The following is a 24145-nucleotide window of genomic DNA, read 5'->3' as shown; positions in this document are numbered from 1 at the left end:
CTCTTTTCATACTGCGTTAATGGCGTGTGTTGGGAAAAACTCTGGCCGAATGTGTTTAACAGAGGTTGTGATGGATGCCTCACATTGGCATCTGTCACTGATACAAGAAGATATCATTCCAACCTGTAAAAAATGATATCCATTAAATGCATGCCCCTATAGACTATGGGTGACGGATGCCACTATTACTCATCTGCTTAATGCATCTATCACCCCATGGCTATAATGCTATCAGTTTAACTCATACACCATGAAAAGTTTTTGGAAAGTCCATAACATGTCTGTTAAATGGATGCCTGTGATGGATGTAATGCAATGGCATCCGTTTCCCACTGACTATTATGGAATCCATTTAACGGATATCTTTTTTCAGGATGCATCTGGGTGGAAAAGCACATTCTGCATCCAGAAAAGAGAATGGTATCACCAATGAATGCTGGCCATGGGGCCTAAATATAAACAGAGGTGTCCTTCTTTACTGTTTTGCTAGGCACAAGATGATCAGCTTATACTTGTGAATAACACTACATTTTTTTGTACTGCTGGTCATCTTGCCCCACCTATTTCTGGATATTTTGAGCCAAGCAGAACGATAAGGTAGGACATAACTGGGTGGTAATTTTAAGAACACTACTGCAGATTGTGTGCAGTGATCCCACTTTATCTGCACAAGATTCCCTCACAGATGCTACAGTAGGGAATTAGGAAACCAATAAAATGAAGGCTTTCCACTCTGCATAGACTGGCATGGACATCTCCATTGGATACCAGACATAAACAATGAAAGAAGAAACCACACAGGATTGCTCAGCAATAACTCATGCTTTCTGCTGGCCCCACTTCACCTCTTCCTTTACTACTTATTCCAGTCTTTCTTTCTTTCTTTCTTTCTTTCTTTCTTTCTTTCTTTCTTTCTTTCTGTCTTTCTTTCTTTCTTTCTTTCTCTTCTTTCTCTTCCTCTTTGTTCCTTTCTCTTCTTTCTCTTCCTCTTTCTTTCTTTCTCTTCCTCTTTCTTTTTCTTCCTTTTCTTTCTTTCTTTCTTTCTTTCTTTCTTTCTCTTCTATTCTATTCCTCTAATGGCAAATGAATTCCTTAAAGGGGTTGTCCCGCGGCAGCAAGTGGGTCTATACACTTCTGTATGGCCATATTAATGCACTTTGTAATGTACATTGTGCATTAATTATGAGCCATACAGAAGTTACAAAAAGTTTTTTACTTACCTGCTCCGTTGCTAGCGTCCTCGTTCCCATGGAGCCGACTAATTTTCGCCCTCCGATGGCCAAATTAGCCGCGCTTGCACAGTCCGGGTCTTCTGCTCTCTTCAATGGAGCCGCTCGTGCAGAATGCCGGCTCCGTGTAGCTCCGCCCCGTCACGTGCCGATTCCAGCCAATCAGGAGGCTGGAATCGGCAATGGACCGCACAGAAGAGCTGCAGTCCACGGAGGGAACAGACCCCGGCGGCCATCTTCAGCAGGTAAGTATGAAGACGCCGGACCGCCGGGATTCAGGTAAGCGCTGAGCGGTTTGTTTTTTTAACCCCTGCATCGGGGTTGTCTCGCGCCGAACGGGGGGGGGGGGGGGGGTTAAAAAAAAAAAACACGTTTCGGCGCGGGACAACCCCTTTAAAGTCACTAGTAAAATAAACAGTTATTGGGCAACATGACCCCCTTTAATGTCCCCTATGCAATAATAAGAAAAGGAGCAGAACTTACCCTTCCCTGTTGCCACAATCCAGCATGGTAGCCCTACTGTGGTCCCGACACCTGCTGTGACAGATGATGTCATTGGATGTCAGAAAACTGCTGCGTCCAATCAGAAGCTGAACTCTGAACTCCTGGCATCATAGTGCTTGGGATGTGATGCTAGGAGAACGAGCGGTAATGCTGCAGCCTCTGATTAGCTGCAATGGTCATCTGACTTCCGCTGACATCATCTGTCATAACAAACACCGAGACATTAGCAAAGTTGAGGGTGGACTGTGGCAGCAGGAAACAGGTAAGTACTGCTTATCTTCTTATTTTAGTACAGGGGGCACTAAAGGAATCATATTGTCCAATAATTGGCAAATTCGATAAAAGAGTTTAAGAGGGAGCTGGACGCCTTTCTAGAGTGATACAATGTTATATGCTATTATCACTAATAACTTCAGAAGGGTCGGTGATCCGGGGATTATTCCGATTGCCAGATTGGAGTCAGGAAGGACTTTTTTCCCTTAAATGGGGAAAATTGGCTTCTACCTCATTGGTTTTTTTTTTGCCTTCCTCTGGATCAACATTGGAGGGTAATAGGCTGAACTGGATGGAAATATATCTTTTTTCAGCCCTATTTAACCCCTTTTAGCAGATAGAATGTATGATTCCAGTAGCGTATAGCAGTGAACCACACATTTTGCTTTGTTATTGCACAACTACGTAGTGCAATTACTATAGGGTGTAGTAGGATTACTTGTTTGGTTCGTACGCTACTATTAAAATAGCTTTACAACATATCAACACTTTGTATCTACCCTTTCATCAGTGTTCCAACACTCTCATCCACTTTATTACTGTTCTAGAGAACATTGCAAGAATTAGGTTAGTCCTGCAAGTGTCTGCAAGTCATATCCTTAAGGCATGAAGTAACTTTGTTTGAACAGCTGATCCACCTTCCTTTTAAGAGCTTGTATAGTAAGACCAGCAAATACTGTAGGACGCAGTAGTAGGTGCTTAATCTTCCTCTATATATTCTATTTCTCTTTCGCTAAATTTATCTGAGATCTCCTTGACACGGAGGACAAGAGTATATATGTTCAGCTCGTAACTTTAACATTGAAGGAGAATGACATTCAACATGTTTGTATAGTCATTCGCAGCCATAATGTCTTTCTGCATAGCCTGAAATAACCATTTCTGACATCCACTTGAAAGAAGAATGAACTTCTGGAAAAAAAGAAATAAACTGTGAATTGGAATTCTATAAAATTTGTATCTGCCACTGGAAGCAAATCACAAGTGAAAATGGAAAGAATAATTTGACAGCTGAAGCTCAGTACTTGGAAGGAAACAGGAGTTTCTGGGTGTGTGATGTCTTTGGCCTCGTAACACCTTCCAGGAATGTTTCCCATGCAGTAAGCAGAAAGCCTGCCCGTTATATGGAGATGCCCACATTGTTAGAATTTAAGTTTTGGCCAGACAGGCAGAACTACCTGATTCAACAGATTTTTTTTTTTCATTTATTATATTTCTTTCCATTTTAAAGACAAGTCTGCGGAGTCAGAAAGTGTGTGCTTTCCACTGTTCTCTATATTTATGAACAAGACAATTATGTAAATGAGGGGATTTTCCAGTAGGCACTCTGGGCATGGACCTTAATGAACAGTTCCGTTAGCAGAGTGCTCAATAGCAGCTGGCAGAGATGCTCATAAGTACTCCTGCTGGGCAAAAGAAGTACTACCACCATGCATGAGCCGGAAGCATTGGGCACATCGTGTAAGCATGTGGGAAGTGCTTATATGGGTGTGGGGGAGACTGTGCTGTGACTATGGTAGAAGGAAGGACGACATTGCTATGTCTACAAGGCGTAAAGGTAGGAAGAAATTGCTGTGACTACAAGGTTAAAGGTAGGAAGGAACTTGACTTAAAGGGAGAAAGGAGGAAAGCACTGATTTGACTACAAGGGAGCAATGCTGTGATTACAAGGGTTCGACCAGCTGCACATAGGCAGATTCGGATTGCGGAATTCGCGATCGTCACCCGCACGGACGATCCACGGCAATCCGCATCCATTAGCAAGAATAGAACATTCGCATGTCAATTTTGCGTGGATTACGCGCAGATGGCTTTCATTGAAGTCAATGGAAGCCGTCCGACCTAAGGCCCTTCCTTAATTGACATTGCAGAAAGGTTGCTAATTCTGCATCATTGCCTAGCGATGGTATGGGAAAAACAGAGATTAAAAAAAAATCTGTACTGCGCATGTCCGACGGCGAGTCGTCCGGACTATCCACATACAGATTAAATAGAGGCACGTATGTGGGCTCTCACATGCAGAATCCAACCCATTCGTGTGCACGTGGCCTTCAGGGGGCACTATTGTATTTACAAGGAATGGAGAGTGGTGCAAAGCTGAGGCTACGTGTGGAGAGGGGTCAATGCTTTAACTGCAAGAGGTGCCAATTCTGACTTAACGCACCAAGTATTTTTTGTCCATAGGGTCCTTTTTTGAAAATGGTGCAATGCTTATGTACTGTACATGACGTTGCTTTTAATATACAAGTGACAATTGTGCACAAAATATACAGTAGCATACATCCAATGTAATAAATATCCAAGTGGAAATCTATATGCTTTTCTACAATATAATGTAGGTGTGACTTGTATTTCCACTTGATATGCAAATCAGTTAACACTGCTCTGCCCAGTTGTCAGTAATTGAAACACAATGATATATTGATGCAGGCAGACTTGTACATTTGAATACTAAGACTCACAAATAATTTGCCATTTTTTTTATCTGTAACTTTTTTATATTTCTACATTTGTGGTAGTTGAGGCATACATCAAATCGGTGTACAAATGCCTTCCAGCAGTGGATGCGAGGCAAAATCCATTGGGTTTTGACTGGTTCCTCCTCTGAGGCGGCATAATCTCTCCTAGAAACATTTTTGGATTAATCTTCAGTTGAAGTCTATAGTATAGTCCTCATCCTCAAGGACAGTCTATAGCATAGTCTTTATCCTTAGTTACAGTCTATGGTATAGTCCTGATTGTCAGGCACAGTCAGTAGTATAGTTCTCATCCTCAGGTATAGTCTATAGTACAGTCCTCATCCTTAAGCACAGTCTATAGCATAGTCCTGATCCTCAGTTACAGTCTATAGTATAGTCCTCATCCTCAGTTATAGTCTATAGTATAATCCTCATCCTCAAGCACAATCTATAGCATAGTCCTTATCCTCAGTTACAGCTTAGAGTATAGTCCTGGTCCTTGGTTACAGTCTGTATAGTCCTGATCCTCAATTACAGTCTATAGTATAGTCCTCATCCTCAGTTATAGTCTGTAAAGGCCTGATCCTTATGTACAGTCTATAGTATAGTGCTGATCCTTTGTTACAGTCTATAGTATAGTGCTGATCCTCACTTATGCTTTGTATAGTCCTGATGCTCAGTCACAATCTATAGTATAATCCTGATCCTCAGTCACAGTCTATAGTATAGTGTTCACCCTCAGTCACAGTCTATAGTGTAGTCCTCATCCTCGGTTACAGTCTATAATGTAGTCCTGACCCTTGGTTACAGTTTATAGTATAGTCTAATTCTCAGTTACAGTCTGTATAGGCTGGATGATCAGTTACAGTCTATAATATAATCCTGATCCTCAATCACATTCTGTAAAGTCCTGATCCTCAGTTACAGTCCATAGTATAGTCCAGGGGTGTAGCTAAAGGCTGACGGGCCTGCGTGCAAAGGCTTATCTTGGGCCCCCCAACTTCTCTTAACCCCTAACGCAGAGGCATGACTTGAAGCTCCTGGGCCCCAATGCAAAATCTGCCACAGAGTCCCCGACTATAATGCTTTATTTATAGTACTGGGCTTACTATATGGAGAAGAGAGGCTTTATGGTCCCCCTAAGGCTTGTGGGCCCGGGTGCAACCACATCCTCTGCATCCCTATAGTTACACTAGTGGTATAGTCTTTTGAAGTAAATGGGCAAGGGCAAATGTGCAGTGAATACACAAGAAACCTGCTTTAGATGGGCCTATCTGTGTTCATTTTGTGTGCACAAATACATAGTGTATTTGCACAAATAAAACCACACCGGAGCAGCTGAAAAGCCCAGGTTTGTGCAATTTTTAATAGCACAAATATATAGTGTAGTTACATGACCGAAATGCACTTACACCCATGTGAATGAGCCCTAACAGTGACCTTCATAGTAGCTGCAGTAGTAAATGGTCCCAGTAAGAACAGTGGCCTTAGTAGAAATAGTGACCCTCCTTGTGACCCCAGTAGTAATTGTGAACCCCCTTAGTACTTACTGTGTCCCTCTTAGTGGCCCTGTAGTAATAGTGACCCGCATAGTAGTCCCTATAGTAATAGCAGCCTCCTATTGGCCTCCAGCCAGGTAGCATCCCTACAGGCTTTGCACTCACCCAACCTGCAGCTCTAGTCCGGCGGCCGCAGGGGCAGCTGCTGCTGAGTCTGCAACCGCTAACCACTCCCCTTGGCATTTGCGCTGCGTATAGGATGGCGCATGCAGACACAGGGAGGAGACTGTACACCATGGCCAGATCGTAGCTAGTGGGGTGAGTAGAATTCCTGTTACTCAGAATGTCCAATAAATAGAGCAAGATAGCTACAAAGGTCAAACTTTTTTCTGCAGGTTATATCTATATTTAAACTGAAAAATGGTGCTCAAACGTGGATGCAATCTTTAAAGAAAAAGTTTCAATAACTTTATGAAGGGCAGTCAACATTCCTCAGTGCTATTTGTTAACAGTTTACATCCTAGGGGTTATTAAGTTTAGTCCATTCATCCATAAATAAAGTATTTATTTTAGTCTTCCTATACATTTTCTACAGACAGTGCCCTGTGGAATGGTCTATCTGCCGGAGACATTCATTGGTATGCAGCCGTATCACTAACTATCACTCACAGTTGACTTTGAAGTTACAAAGATCCCAGAATAAAAATGCCTCACATAGCCAGAATAGTGCAGAGTAATTTGATGAATGAAAAATTAGGTTTCAGACACCTACCCCAAAAGTCAGAATAATGCAATGATGGCTCCGTGATATTATGCTTCTAAGCTTAACATTCATTTGTGGTTCTACTTAGAAACAAACTGAGCCAGAGGGAAAAAAAGTTTAGACAACTGCATGGAGCACATTCACACTGACACTATGTGATACTATATGTGACATCTCTGTGGGTGGAGGGAACAATGAGTAGAGGGACCATGTTTGTCTTTCTTCATCGGCCATACATGGTGGGAATTTCATCTGTAGGCAGTGAGATATCTTACTCTATTTTGAGTGCTTCTTATGCTCAGAAGAGCTTGAGATCTCCATGTATATAAGTGGATTCCAAAGCCTCCGGCATACTAATATATTTTTGGGCCGTGTGCTACCAATGTAATTCCACAGACAGCACACGGCCCCATTATAGCCTATGAGCCTCTACACATGGACACTTTTTCACGCAAACCATCGGGCTCATGGCATGTACTATTCCTGTCCATATCACAGGACATGGGCAAAGTTGCGCATGAGCCAGGATTCTTTTCTTCTCGGACACCTCAAACTCTGTGCTAGTGCGTGCAAGTTTGAAAGAAAAGCAAGAAGATAGGTCCTGGCTAGAGATGAGCGAGTATACTCGCTAAGGCACATTACTCGAGCGAGTAGTGCCTTAGCCGAGTATCTCCCTGCTCGTCTTTAAAGATTCGGGGGCCGGCGCGGGTGACAGGTGAGTTGCGGCGGGGAGCAGGGGGGAGAGAGGGAGAGAGAGATTTCCCCTCTGTTCCTCCCCGCTCTCCCCCACTGCTCCCCCGCTGCTCCCCGCCCCCAGCCGGCCCCCTAATCTTTAGAGACGAGCGGGAAGATACTCGGCTAAGGCACTACTCGCTCGAGTAATGTGCCTTAGCGAGCATACTCGCTTATCTTTTTTTGCCTATACTATGAATGGGTGAAAATACCACGAGTGAAAACGAAAACATTGAAATCAATCATTTTGTTTTGTCCTGTTATGTGATCATGAAAATCATGCCCATCTGTTTAAGCCCTAAAGGACAACAAACAGACTGGTATTCACATTCTCTCCAATGTAAGTCCCTCAGACACAACTCACCTAGCGCCTAACCTTAATCTGATGACAATATTAGGCTAAGGGTGGGTTTACACTTTTTGCGTAGTGAATGTTGCGCTGTTGCATGCGTATCTGCGCATTTTACTGTACTTTTTGTGCTACCAGGGACCATTCATATCGGCATGGCACACACCTGGCCATGATTTAAAAGGCTGTGCAGCCTAATTAGTTCCCTCTTTTTTTCAATTCTCCACAAAATTGTGCAGTGTATTCCCAATTACACCGGTATTGGGTGTGCATTTGCGCACACCCCAAATACTACAGCAACTCACATCAGACTGCATAAGGACACCTGTCCATGTGCTGTCCCATATATATGGACTCTGCATATTGACATGTCCGATTTCTCATACATAAAATGGGCAGGAATAGGACATGCCATGAGTCCTGAGTGAAAAAGTCTATATGTATAACCTCATAGGCTATAATGGAGCTAGCTATTATCCGGCCCAATCACTCCAGTCTGCCAGTGACCTTATAGATACTGGACTGTCTTATATTACTAGCATATATATTGGAGGCCATGACTTGTGCAGCAAAATTAATTTTACTCATGAATGGAATAAGTATTGTGTTGCCTGTCATGGCGAGGCTTCATACAAGCATTTTTCAGTAGGATAACGCTCACCCACATGTAGTAGAGGCTTTTCAGGAATGCCTCCACCAGTTTGCCACACTTGCTTGGCCTGCCCGGTTGGCAGATTTATCGCTGATTGAGCTTTTATAGGACCAGCTGGGATGCCAGCTTTGGTCCATTTGCAAAATCTGTGGGCAAATGTGCTGTAGGATAAGATACGGAGCCGGTATGCCTCCATGCCCAACCGTATCTCATTATGTATCCAGGCTAGAGGGGTCTCAACAGGCTACTAGAGCCTCCATTAAATTGTACAGGTTTCCCTAATAAATTTGTCCTTCCACTGTAATATTGTAATCAGATACATTATCATTACATTTACACATAAAGTTTCATCTGATTCCAACTACTCCTTCTTGGTGCAGTATTTTTTTTTGTCAATGAGTGTCCTTGATAAGAAGACGGACTAGATGCTGATGACGACTGACCAAACAAAAGCCACATTCCTGAGATACTTTCACATGCAGGTTGAGTGTTCATGCATAAATGGTGAAAGTATGCCAAGTGATCCCACACTTTCCTCCACTCGAATATTCCATTATCTGCGTCAAACATACTTAAATGAATTGCATTATCAAGATGTCCAGTGGTGGGTGCATGACGACACGTCTAGCTCCAATACACTGCTTCCATTTTTAGATTCCATTTCTTCCACATACTAATCATTCTTACCATTTTCCAAATGCAAGAAAAAACACTCCAACACATATACAAGTCTAACATCGCAGCTAGTAGTTTCTCTTCTAGGCATAACAAGCCATGTTTATATGGAAATGCTGGCACCATTTTAAAGGTGCCCATAAATATACCAATGATTATTTATGATATGACTGGCAAGGATGACTGTTAGCTTCAAATGCCAAAGAAATCACCATTAAATATAGTTCTTGAGTTGAACTTTTTTTAAAAACTTAATAGTCCAACTCCTAGTTATATAAAATGTGTGTGCCAAACTATATGGCCGCCATTACAGTTCCCACAGGGTTGTCTCTAGGCTATCACATGGGATTTGCATTGGCCAAAGATGAGGGGGAGTTAGCAAATATTAGCAGAGTAATGGCTTCAAATAATTTTTAAGAGCTTGGCAGGAACGGATGACTCAAGGAATTATATTTCCCGGCTATTTAGTTAATATGGTGAAGGACCAAGTGAAAGGAGTTCTAGTTAAAGTTGATTCAGACACCATTTTATTGTGCATATGATGGCCACAACATCCTTGAACTTCAAATGTATCAAATTTAGTAGAACTGTTTTGGGTCTAGAGTCTCCACTTGGGACCCCACTCTACAAGCTAGAATGGAAAAGCATTCTGTAAGAATGACTCTCGTCAGACTTGAGTCACTCTTGTTTTACAACGATGGCCATTCATGTGATGACCACCATGTAATATTACATTTACCACGAGAACTGCCTGGCTGGCTGTGCCTTGTCCTGGATAAAGCATCAGCTATTTAGGAGTAGGACCCAATGTGATCAACGGATCATCCCAGAAACCACATTCTGACAGCGGTTATCTCCGATGGGACAACCTCTTGAAGTGTGAAACCTTGAAACTAAAAATGAAGATTTAGACCATCAAACCCCATACTAAAGACTTATCTGCTTCATTATTACTACTAGTAATAAGAAGTTGTTTAACTGAATGTGGAGAATAATTTATCACTGTGCGGTAATATTAAATTGAAATTCTTAATTGCATAAATTATTGCATTCCAAGCTAGAGCGTAATTTCTTTGGATATGTTTTTAGCACCATTTTAAATGAAAAGCATGCCAACTCTCATTTACTTAGAAATATGGATAATCAAATAGCGTGGGTGGGATACATCTGCTGCATGAACAAGTACAAATTTGCATATATAGCTGTTAAGCTACATATTGTGGAAAAACAGCCAAATATACATTTATTAATATTTCCAGGCTTAATATATGGCATTACATTCAGGCTGTGTTCAGAATTATGCATTTTCAATGTCTATTTTGAGAAACTAATGGCGTTGCTCGCAGAATTCAGTGATAAACAAGACACTTTAGTGAAGGTCTATCATTTATCATCATGTTCTTTTTTAGGTCTAAAACTTTGAAAGTAATTAATTTTGTAATCAATTTTTTTTTTCAGGAGTGGACATTCACTTTAAATTCTATTCACATCCACACAAAATACTATTGATGACCTATCCTTAGGATAGGTCATTAATAGCTGATTGACGGGGTACAACGCTCGGGACCCTGACCGATCAGCTAATTGGGCATCAGTGCCTTGATACGCAGGGAAGCCTCTGCTCCTACCTATGTATAGTGGTCGGCACTTGTAACTACAGGCACAGCTCCCATTCACTTTAATGAGACCCCAGCCTGAAATTACAAGCACTGGCCACTTCACATGTGTCAAAGCAACGGCTTCTGCTCCATACCCTTGTGAGTAGCCGATTGGCCGGGATGCTTAGTGGCGAACCCAACCAATCAATTATTGATGACCTATCCTTTGGATTGGTCATCAGTAGTATTTTGCGTATAAAGTCCCTTTAAATTGTTAACATGTTTATATATAAATTTGCTGTTACTGTAAAATTTGAGGTTGAGTGTTGCATCTTCCAATGCAAACCACAATGATCATATTAATCATTAAAAAAAGAAATTGTAATCCTATTCAAGACATTCAATAAGACAGAAGCGAGAAGCCAGAGTCTGGTATTCCCAGCACACGCTCAGGTTTCTAAGGATAACAACTTATTTTGTCTGGTTCTGCCAAGAGGTGCTATACAATACACATACCGCAAAGCTATAAAGACACACGTCCTTGTGCAGAGTGTACAGCCTGAGGGTTGGGAGGTAGAATAGACAAGGTTCAGAAACTATGGCAGCAAACCAGCCTGTCTTACATTACCGGGCATTGTATTCATAAAGTGCCCCCTCCTGTCCTTGTTATACTAGTTCAAATGGGTACCAGATGGATCATTTTGACAGTAAGAACACAACTGTCACAAGTATTTAAGGTATATAAACCTTCTACTTTACAAAACCTCTAATCCTAATTTAACAAACCCTAATATATCATTTGCTTGACTTTTGTACAATGCTACGTTTGTACTTTTTGAAGTAGATGGTTTAAATACTCCTGACAACCAGACAGGAAACCCTAATGATGTCAGGAACATTTTTTCCTCCATATGTAAGGGTCTGCATGGGATTATTGACTCCCCAGTGTGTTGCCACTTTATTATCTAGTTCAGCAGAATTTAAAGGGGTTTTCCTACTGCCTAAAATTACTTAGGTCTACTTTATTCTACCTGGTTGCAGCCGTCCAGGACTGGGGCTGCTGTGGCCAATCACTGGCTATAAAAGGTCAATGATTGGCTGCAGCAGCAAGAACAAAGTAGCTGTGAAGCAACTTTAGGTCGTGAGAAACCACTTTTAACTCTAGACCTGCAAATATTCCCAAATAGGTTCCAATATAAAATTACTGTACTGTTACTATGAACTGACTAAGCATTGCAATAGTGTGCAGCAGCATATGGTAGGGGCTCATGTGCATGTATTCGGGGAGTACCTTAAATAGGGCCTTACCCTTGTATTGTTAGTTCTTGATGCAGAAGGGCTACTGACCTGAACCCCCTAGGATAAAATAGCCGGCATTTGGGTTTGACTTCCAAAGAGTACTGAGCTGTCCACCTTTGAGTCAGCCAAGTTCCACCAAAAGAATGGCTTGGGGGGCATGATTATTAGAGAGCCAAACTGACCAACTGCCATTTGCCATACACTGCAACCGATCGTGCTGTGCTGCCAAGTAAAGAGACTGTTGATTTATTATTGCCCTTAAAGTTCTTCAGTAAAGGCCAGTGTAAGCATTACTATGAGGACCTATATGTTTGCTCATTTCTACCTGTTGACTCTCGTTCCTTGATTTTTTTGGTTTTCCTACTCAAACATGAATTTAAACCCCTGCTTATTCCTAATGGACAATACCTGATGAAGCTACCCACAGTGCATAGTAATCAATAAAGAGTTTAACGTCAACACTTTGATCTATGCATTTATAACCATCAGTAACAGAGGCAACCCACAATCTTTCAATTCCTTGAGTATCCATTAGTGATGACCAACTTGTGAAAAGCTTGATTTGGCCAGTTTGTTGAGCATTTACAAAAAGTTGGTTTGGTCTGAATTAGTTCAAACCAAACCGGAAGTTCACCAAAACCCCTAAAGCTGGTGTATAACACTGTATGATAGCAAGAAATGCTCTGTATATTCACTGTGAGAGTGCTACACAGGGCGTATATGGCTCTTTGACACGGTTGAGCGAACCAAGCCAGTAGAACCTTGTTTTGGGTAGAACTTTGCTTAAAGCTCGAATTGGTTCGCTCAATACTGTTCCCTATTATCTACCATGACTTCTCTACATGTTGGTGAAAGATGGTAGCTGAAGCATAACTGTGTCTGGATTCTCAGTTCATAGAATGGATATTATTAGTGGGCAAAAACTATGACTTTCATGTGTTGTATTTCCCATGATAATACCTGTCCTTATTAATGCATACATTAACTTATATTAATCTATCAATATTAATTAGATGTAATTAATCTATTAATATATGTACAGCATGCAATCTTTCTGAGGTTTCCTTGATTACATTTCTTAACCTGCAATTAATTTTCCATTGCTTTGTACTGAAGAGCCAGAGGTGCGTCCATAAAAACGTTATTTACGACCTTTCTCATTTTGCTATGACAGTAACATACACATAGAGTAGTTAATGCTTATAATTAAACTTCAAAGCATCTACATTCAGGTCTTTAACTGATTAGAAAGGGAAGGCTTCTGCTAATTTGTTTCACATCATCTAAAAAGATTCAATGAAAAAACTGTTCCCGTTTTACTGCTGATGTGGTGACTTTACGTCCAATTCCTTTCTGCTTCAGAAGGCAGATTTCTTGGTAAACCACAGTTAGTCGTAACATATTGCACAGATGGAAAATGGTTTGGAAGAAAGGAAATGATGCTTCCCTACAAGTTGGTTTTGGGAGTCTGTACACATTCTTCTGTGACTTTTTTGCAGATTCTCCTTACCTTCTCAGAAACTAGTTATTTCATAGGGAATTTAGAATATGTGGACATCCTAGCTGTCAGGAAAAACAAGGCTGATTATTAAAAATTGATGAATTCTTAGAGATCAATGTCAGGCAGCAGCTGTCCTATTTTTAGGGCAGTGTTTTACGGTGCTCCTACTAACTACCGGTATCTTTGGCACTTTGTGTCAAAAAGCCCTGCTACTCGTTGAAATAAAACTCGAGCGTGTTGTGTAGGTGGATATTTAGTAATGAGGCATGCCATGTCTGTACCACACAGATATTTATATAGAGTTTTACTCATGGAAAAAGCTTACTGATTCTCTACTGTATACACCCACATAATTTATTAGTACATCTTCAGACTAGGGAGGAAACCGGAAATATAAACCATTACGAACATAGATACTACAGTGTATAAATGTAATGCAGAGAGTTCCCAGGTAGGAAACTAAGTCACAGCCATAGCAATTGTAATTGTAATGTCCATTTTATTGGGTAAATTGATTTGTCTTTTTCTGGATCAACAGCCTAAAACTCTTAAAGGAATGTGCAGTATATTTTTTCTTTCAACTATTTAGACCTAAACTATTGCATCAATTACTTACGGCATATTGATGTTATAATACTCTATGGTACTCTAGTTTAACTTTTCCAATAAGCACCTATTTATTTTCCATGCACTGTACTGGAAGAGAGATATGAAGACGATATAAGAGTAACAGAAAGAAAAAGTTAACCACAGGTAGATATTGAAGAATAGATAGACAGATGGATAAATAAAATGGTCACTTTATTAGAGATGCCTGCCCCTTGATGATGGGAGTGTCTTTGCATGGAAATTAGACTTGGATTTTAGCATAAAATCAAGTGAGCAAGTCTTCCATTGATCAGTTTCAGTGTGATTTGGGATTATTTACCCTGGAAAACATCGGCTAAGGGGTGATCAAATAACTCTGTATAAATACATGAGGGGACAATACAAGGATCTCTCCCACGATCTGTTCATACCCTGGACTGCGACGGTAACAAGAGGTTATCCGCTATGTCTAGAAGAAAACAGGTTTTATCGCCAACACAGAAAAGGGTTCCTTACTGTAAGAGCAGTGAGACTGTGGAACTCTCTGCCTGAGGACGTGGTGATGGAAAAATCCATAGAGGAGTTTAAGAGGGGACTAGATGTCTTTCTAGTGTTGAAGGATATTACAGGATATAAATTTTAGGTGATCAGCAGGTTGTTGATCCGGGTATACAGACAGGTAGGAACTATAAAAGGTTGATCCAGGGATTAGCCCTTAGGGAGTTGGGAAGGAATTTTTCCCCAAAAAGGGCTAATTAGCTTCTGCCTCTTGGGGCTTTTTGCCTTCCTCTGGATCAACAAGGAGGTTAAACAGGCTGAACTAGATGGACATTGTCTTCATTCGACCTTACATACTATGTTACTATTCCTCATTAGAATGGGGAAGTGAAGCGTTCTGAGTGATTCCAAAGAGTTGGTGACAAGATTTCATACACTGACAACTTTGTAGGGTTTAGTCATACAACAATGTTGAGAGTATATCAAGACTGGTGCGATTGAGGCAAAGCATTTAGCAAAGATAGATAGATATGAGATAGATAAGATAGATATATATGAGATAGATAAGATAGATAAATATGAGATAGATAAATAGATAGATAGATAGATAGATATGAGAGAGATAGATAGATAGGAGATAGATAGATATGAGAGAGATAGATAGATAGGAGATAGATAGATAGATAGATAGGAGATAGATAGATAGATAGGAGATAGATAGATAGATAGATAGATAGATAGATAGATAGATAGGAGATAGATAGATAGATAGATAGATAGATAGATAGATAGATAGATAGATAGATAGATAGGAGATAGATAGATGGATAGATAGATATGAGATAGATAGATAGATAGATAGATATGAGATAGATAGATAGATAGATAGATAGATAGATAGATAGATATGAGATTATGAGATAGATAGATATGAGATAGATAGATAGATAGATAGATAGATAGATAGATAGATAGATAGATAGATAGATAGATAATATACACTACCGTTCAAAAGTTTGGGGTCACCCATACAATTTTGTGTTTTCCATGAAAAGTCACACTTATTCACCACCATGCGTTGTGAAATGAATAGAAAATAGAGTCAAGACATTGACAAGGTTAGAAATAATGATTTGTATTTGAAATAACATTGTTTTTACATCAAACTTTGCTTTCGTCAAAGAATCTTCCTTTTGCAGCAATTACAGCATTGCACACCTTTGACATTCTAGCTGTTAATTTGTTGAGGTAAGCTTGTGGAATTGCACCCCACGCTTCTAGAAGCATCTCCCACAAGTTGGATTGGTTGGATGGGCACTTCTGGCGTACCATACGGTCAAGCTGCTCCCACAACAGCTCAATGGGGTTCAGATCTGGTGACTGCGCTGGCCACTCCATTACCGATAGAATACCAGCTGCCTGCTTCTGCTGTAAATAGTTCTTGCACAATTTGGAGGTGTGTTTAGGGTCATTGTCCTGTTGTAGGATGAAATTGGTTCCAATCAAGCGCTGTCCACTGGGTATGGCATGGCGTTGCAAAATGGAGTGATAGCCTTCCTTATTCAGAATCCCTTTTACCCTGTACAAATCTCCCACCTTACCAGCACCAAAGCAACCCCAGACCATCACATTACCTCCACCATGCTTAACAGATGGCGTCAGGCATTCTTCCAGCATCTTTTCATTTGTTCTGCGTCTCACAAACGTTCTTCTTTGTGATCCAAACACCTCAAACTTGGATTCATCCGTCCACAACACTTTTTTCCAGTCTTCCTCTGTCCAATGTCTGTGTTCTTTTGCTCATCTTAACCTTTTTTTCTTTTATTGGCCAGTCTCAGATATGGCTTTTTCTTTGCCACTCTGCCCTGAAGCCCAAAATCCCGCAGCCGCCTCTTCACTGTAGATGTTGACACTGGTGTTTTGCGGGTACTATTTAATGAAGATGCTAGTTGGGTACCTGTGAGGCGTCTGTTTCTCAAACTAGAGACTCTAATGTGCTTATCTTCTTGCTTAGTTGTGCAACGCGGCCTCCCACTTCTTTTTCTACTCTGGTTAGAGCCTGTTTGTGCTGTCCTCTGAAGGGAGTAGTACACACCGTTGTAGGAAATCTTCAATTTCTTAGCAATTTCTCGCATGGAATAGCCTTCATTTCTAAGAACAAGAATAGACTGTCGAGTTTCAGATGAAAGTTCTCTTTTTCTGGCCATTTTGAGCGTTTAATTGACCCCACAAATGTGATGCTCCAGAAACTCAATCTGCTCACAGGAAGGTCAGTTTTGTAGCTTCTGTAACGAGCTAGACTGTTTTCAGATGTGTGAACATGATTGCACAAGGGTTTTCTAATCATCAATTAGCCTTCTGAGCCAATGAGCAAACACATTGTACCATTAGAACACTGGAGTGATAGTTGCTGGAAATGGGCCTCTATTCACCTTTGTAGATATTGCACAAAAAACCAGGCATTTGCAGCTAGAATAGTCATTTACCACATTAGCAATGTATAGAGTGCATTTGTTTAAAGTTAGGACTAGTTTAAAGTTATCTTCATTGAAAAGTACAGTGCTTTTCCTTCAAAAATAAGGACATTTCAATGTGACCCTAAACTTTTGAACTGTAGTGTAGATATAAAACAGATAGATAAGATTGATATGAGATAGATAGATTAGATAGATAGATATGAGATAGATAGATATGAGATAGATAGATATGAGATTATGAGATAGATAAGAGATAGATACATAGATAGAAAGATAGATATGAGATAGATAGATAGATAGAAATAGATAGATAGATAGATAGATAGATAGATAGATAGATATGAGATTATGAGATAGATAGATAGATAGATAGATAGATAATATAGATATAAGACAGATAGATAAGATTGATATGAGATAGATAGATTAGATAGATAGATATGAGATAAATAGATATGAGATAGATAGATAGATAGATAGATATGAGATTATGAGATAGATAGATATGAGATAGATAGATAGATGGAAATAGATCGATAGATATGGAGATACATAGATATGGAGATAGATAGATATGGGATAGATAGATAGATAAGATAGATATAGAGATAGATAATATAGATATAAGACAGATAGATAAGATTGATATGAGATAGATAGATTAGATAGATAGATTGATAGATAGATATGAGCTAGAGAGATAGATAGATAAGGTAAGATAAGGTAAGATATAGATGATAGATCTCTCCGTTACACATCATGAAGCACGCATATTTCCTGCTCAATAGAACAAAGGTGAGTTGTTCGCCAACCTCATCCATTTCAGCATTTACTATAGAAGCCAGATGGTCAGATATTTGTTTGGAAAAGACTGCAGTGAAAAAGCAGCTTGAAATGTCATTACTCTGGAGGGGAAGTCCAGCAGGAGGTTAGGTAAATTGGGAACATACTTTGTTTTTACCTTCTCAGTCTTTATTTCATGCAAATGTCGATTGCTCGTATAAATCTATTCTGTGATATTAAAAGCAATTAGCATGTACTGAAACATCTCAGTGCCCGCAGGCCATTAGAGGAAGTGATAGATCCTAATTTAATCAACCCCCTACTGCATCAATTATTGCTGCGGCCGATTGTTTTCTGAAATATCATTATATTGTCAGGGCGTTCAGCTCATAATTTATGTAAAGCTGCTAAAAAAAATAAATCTCGGAATGGTGTTAACAAACAAAAATATTTTTTTCACTAGAGTCTCATTATTGGATGGGGACATAAATATATCCAGTGACATTTGGAGGGATGACTGGCCACAACATGACATGAGTCTCGTCAAAGACCTTCTTAGCATTTTGGTCATGTATTAAACTTGGTCCTGTCGGAATTGTTCTCTCCTTGACAACATTGTGGGAAATAAAATTCTATAGATCTCTTCTGTCTTCTCCGCGAGGTCACTGCGAAAATAGAGATTATTGACAGACTTTGGATGTCGAAGAAAGGAGAGTCAAGAGGACTATGGTATATGGAAATGGTGGGTCTTATATGTGAACGGCAAGTTTAGTATGACAATTAGTGCATGTTTCTCAGTTGCCAGAATATCATTTGAAGAATTTCGGAAGAGTCAACAAGTATTGTAATGCAGGTTAATTATGAAGGGAATTTGTAGCAGTATACCAGTAAGTATGGCCGCCTTCTGTGATTTTTTTTATTTGGAAGTGATTGAGATATCCTTTAATTGGCTTGTGTAATGTTCTGGAGGTACCAGGTGTAGGATATTGCTGTCTGTGAATGTCATGCTATGCAACAATTTAGTGATGAAATAATGTTATAGGGACTTCTGTAATAAAGTAACCTCTGCATGCTATCAGCCGTAGGGCTGGACGGACAAGCCACATGTATGCAGTACACAGCCACTCCCATAGGATAGACTATTTAAATCCATTAAAGTGGTTTTCAACCAAAACCATTTACCACCTAGACACAGAATAGGTGATGAATGTATGATTGCTAGGAGTTCAACTGCTAGTGAATGTAATGTGCCCATGCTTCATCACTGCTCTATTCCTTTTCCTTAGAGATAACAGAGCAATGGATTAAACTATTTCCTTCAGTCTCATATTACAAATAGAGCCGTGGTCACATATGCGCACCACCACTTCATTCACTAGGGAGATTCAGGGTGCTCTGTTCTTGTGATCTGTGTAGTTATACCACTAGAGATTATACTCTTATCGCCTAATCTGTGGATAGATGATACATTTTTTGGGATAGGATAACTCTTTTAGGTTACTAGTTTACAGCTATAGTGGTATACCCTGTATTGCATTTGCCTACTATATTTGACCTCTACGGAAACTTCTTGGACATGCAGAGCTTGAATGGTGGATGTGATGAATTTCCAACACAGCTCCAATTCTCTTGCATATGAGCCCCGAAACTTACTTTATGACATGTTGCCTTTAAGTTTTTTCTATGGGACCCCATCTCTTCTACGTATGCTTCTGACTCCATTGGACCTGGATTCTACCATTACACCACTTTTTGACTATATATAAGTTTGTACAATACTTGGCTTCTGACTACTCCCTGCTTTGACCTTGGTTAGTCTTACCTTTGGTGCTGTACCTGTCTGAATGGTTTGATCCTGATGGACAACTCCAAGACTGTACATTGCTAGCATCAACCAATTTACCTTCCTTCGTTTCTATATACATTATCCAGAGAACTATATACTGGACCACCAACATGCACTTAGGTCCTGTGGGCAAGAGAGTGCCGAAGACCCTGCACCTAGTTGTGGGGACAGGGGGTGATAGATGAAACATACAGTGCACTAAATACTGTGTAAGGAAGACTTCATCTTCAAATTCGATATATTTCTTTGAGAACTAATTTCCCATACACAGATGTAGCAGGGCAGAGCTTTTCATTCAGCAAAATTTATAGCAATATCGCAATATGTTTCTCATAGGATCGCATGGAAACCCGCTAACTTATCATTAGCATGTGTAAAATTACCTTGTAAATGAAAGATCCAGCTGTGCTATATATCTATTTGATAGTCCAAATCAATCAGTTTCATACTTTCTGGATTTACTGATGTAAAGGAAGGCAAGACAAATATGCAGCTAACCAGCTGGCAAACAGCATCTTGGGGGATAATATGATTTTGATTCGGTATATGGCAATTGAGTTAATTCCCTGGATCAATCACCTTTACTGATTATAAGCACGGATGCAATTTCCTGGAAGAAAAGATTTCCATTCTTTTTGTTTTTCAATCAATTTATTGAACTTGCAAATACTGCATCAGAAGGTCGGGAATTCCATAGCTCGAAAGTGAAATTCATAAATAAGACTATAACAGCTTACATTTTAAGACGCATAAATCTGAATTGCTTTCCAAGTACCAGGAAATATGCTAGTGTGGTGGCCGGGTGCCGGCGGGGGAGAGCGGTGAGTTGCGGGAGTGAGCAGGGGCGAGCAGGGGGAGAGAGTGAGAGAGAGATCTCCCCCCCCCCCTTCCTCCCCACTCTCCCCCGACGGCACCCGAATCTTTTGAGATGAGCCGGCAGATACTCGCATAAGGCACTTGCCTTAGCGAGTACGCTCGCTCATCTCAAATAGAGAGTAAAACCCAATTGCAAAGTTGAACGGTTGCATGTGAGAAGCAGAAATCCACTTTCTGCATCTCTCTAAGCCCGGTGGGATTGCTGCTATGACTGAATTAGGAAAGTATACTCAAAGTGACCCTCTTCTGCTATGATACATGCATGGAGTTGTCATTGGACTTGTGTTCAGTCCGAAAACTTTTAACGTGGTCTGGCACCCGATTCTCCTGCAGACAATGGTGGATGACTTCCTGGATGATCTGCCTCTATCGTAGCAGAAGCAGGCCACTTCTAGTGTACTTTCCTTGCTTCAGTCATAGCAGCAGTCCCACAGGACTAAGAGGGACCTGGGAAGTGGATTTTTGCTTCTTACATGCTACTCTTCAACTTTGCGGTAACACTGCAGCCTATGATGAGGACAGCAGGGCTCCAGCGCTGCATCGTGGTGGCAGAGGACGGGTAAGTCCAGCTAATTTTGTTATTTTAGCACAGTTGGTGGGAATGTTGTCTGATAACCAGACGATCCTTTAAATGGAATTAAAAAACAGAGGCTTCAAGCAGAGCTCCAAATTTTGAAATTTACTAATCCTTACTTGATGTAAGAAATAGTCAACAAGTTCGTCAACTAACCTTCCTCTAGCTAGGTTCACTTCAGCGTTTTGCTTTCCATTCTTCTACCCCATCATAGAATGGAACTAATAGGCATTGGAAAAATCTCATTGACCACAATGGGGTCTATCCTGTTTCCAGTGTTTTCCAAGATAAAATAGTGCAGCATACTGCCCTATTTTTGGGGGGATCTCTGGATGGATCTAGAGCCTCTGACGCAGATGTGAACAGGGCCTAAGCTAAACTTCAATGAGTAAGAGCTAGCTATTCATCTATGTGATGATCATACAGTGCCTTGATTACACTTCCTAGAATGAACATTCTAGTGCAAGCTCTGCGTAGATATTGAGCTGAAGGAGAATATTGGTAGATTTCCTCTCTGAAGGCAGTTGAAATGTCAATTCAGCTCTCGAATATAATACAGGTTTTAATAAGGATCTGTACAAAGTAAGTAATGCAACATGTTTAATTATTTCTTACATGTTACTGTCATAGGAATATCAGAAACGTGAAAGCAGATCAGGCGACAATCAGTTCTGACTACTATATCACTGTTTCTGTGTAAATTCTATTCTCTTGGCTTCAGAGGTGTAACTTGAAGCTCCTGGGCCCCGATGCAAAACTTGTAACAGGGCCCCCAACTATAATGCTTTATTCATAGTACTGGGTTACCTATATGGAGAATAGGGACCTTATGGGTCCCCTAAGGCTCCTGGACCTGGGTGCAACCGCATCCCCTGCATCCTCTATAGTTACGCCCCTGCTTGGCTTCATTGTAGCACAAATCTCTATGTAACTTTAGACTTCACTTTAAATACTTTCCCTGAAAGGGGTTTTGCAGGACATTGAAAATAAAAAATTATGAAGAGAAATTGAATACTCACCTATCCCGGCAGCTACAGGTTTAGGGGTTTTGATGAACTTTTGGTTCAGTTCAAACTAATTAGTACCAAACATTGGCGTAACTATAGTGGATGCAGGGGATGCGGTTGCTCCCAGGCCCAGGAGCCTTAGGGGATCCATAAGGCCTCTTTCTCCATATAGAGAGCCCAGTACTATGAATAAAGCATTACAGTTGGGGGCCCTATAACCGGTTTTGCATTGGGGCCTCTGGTACTGAACCAAACTTTTTGCAAAAATTCAGAGAACTGCCTGAACCAAACTTTTCAAAAATTTGCTCATCACTATATTAATTAACTAAATAATAAGTCATTATTGAGAGTGACACAAACAAATGCTTTAGCGTCCATTTCTGTCCCAGGAAAACAGAGAGGATTAATCCATTATAATTTTTTTTGCTGGTAAATATATTTAGGCATTCCTTTACTTGAAGTAAGAATTCAGATCACTGCCTTAGTCCATGTAAATGCCCTGGCATGGCACTTGGTCCCTCATTAATCTAATAAACTGAATTTAGACTGCTATTCCTGTATGGTGATTTTATGGTCATCTAAAACCAGCTTACTGTATAATGTACTACAAAGAAAATACCTTAATGTGTATTCATTGTTAAAGGGGTTATCTAGGCTTTAAAAATACCTTGGGTATCTTTTCAATAGTGGGTCAATAACTGATCAGTGGAGCTTTGTGTTGTGCCCTCTTCCATCAGTCCGGGGAACTGTTTGTACTCATAAAGCCACACTTTTCATAGTGGCTGTTTTAGGTATTGCAGTCTTGCCCGATTCAAGTAAATCAGATAAGGTTGCAATATTCAGAACAGTGCCTATGAAAAGTACAGTGTTTGGAGTACAAACCAGAATACAAGCTGAAGACACATTGAAAGGGTCACAGAGTTTGCATGAGTTCCTTCAAACAACTGATTGTCAGGGGTGCCAAGATTGCACATATCAGATACTGCTGGCCCTTCCTAAGAATAAGTATTTAACCACTTTATAGGTTTTTTCTGAGTAATTGGTGGCAATGAAGTACATTGGAGGCAGCAGGGGGATGCAGAGTACTTCAAAAAATAAACACAGAACTCATCTCCCATCTCACTCTGGTCTTCTGTTTACAAGCGCTGCAGCTGTCACGTGGGTTGTTTACGCATGTGACCACTGCAGCCAATAGAAGGCCTGACGTGGAAGTCCCTGATGACATCCAGTAAAACTGCCATGGGTTTTTATATTAGATGTCCACCTGTCAGGTTTAAGAGATATTGACATCCCTTAAGACCTTCCAACTGGGTGACGTCACCTATTCAATGTCTTGGTGTTGGACTGCCAAATCAGCAGTCTAGCGCCACGCTTTGTGTATATTTATTTTATATTGTTTTGTGCATTGGGGACCCATAATTATATAAAATAGGTAACTCTGAAAACCGCTTTAACCAAAGCAGGTTTAAACTTTTTCTTTTTCCTTTTTTTGGGATTAGTTCCTATTTTTGGCACAGAAGTCAAAAAGTGCAAAAGATAATCCTCTGCTCAGAATGTCATATGTTTCTAAATCATCAACTACACAAGGGTGGATGACGGCATTGTTCACTGTTTCCTTATATCTTGGCAATAAGGAAGATTTGCATTAATTACCCAGAGGAACTTGCATGGCCTAATAAGTCTCCTCACTCACCTTCTAGGTGTCCCTACACCCATTTTGGGTGCTTTCTTCAGGGAGAAACTATAACATCCCCCGACCCATTCACCCCCTAGAAGTCTTCACACACTTTTTGGATGCTCTCCTTAATGAGACACGACACCCCTCCTGACCTTCAATCTTGGTTTATGTCGTTTATTGACCCCTATGCCTTGGGTCTTTTCATATGTGAGTCACAGGTAGAGACCACAATCGATCTTTCAATGCAATTTAACCTCTTTATTAAAGACACATCCAATGTATGTA

At 40.4% G+C, this 24145-nt stretch overlaps 1 protein-coding gene across 4 annotated transcripts in view; it reads left to right on the top strand.

The window, feature by feature from the left end:
• TNC (tenascin C) overlaps positions 1 to 24145 on the top strand; it is a 117807-nt gene that overhangs the window by 4961 nt on the left and 88701 nt on the right. The gene's annotated exons all lie outside the window — the stretch shown is intronic.

Source organism: Eleutherodactylus coqui, chromosome 10, assembly GCF_035609145.1.
Source record: "Eleutherodactylus coqui strain aEleCoq1 chromosome 10, aEleCoq1.hap1, whole genome shotgun sequence".
Taxonomy (NCBI): Eukaryota; Metazoa; Chordata; class Amphibia; order Anura; family Eleutherodactylidae; genus Eleutherodactylus; species Eleutherodactylus coqui.
The sequence above is the reverse complement of the archived record's forward strand: the minus strand, read 5'-3'. Positions and strand labels throughout refer to the sequence as shown.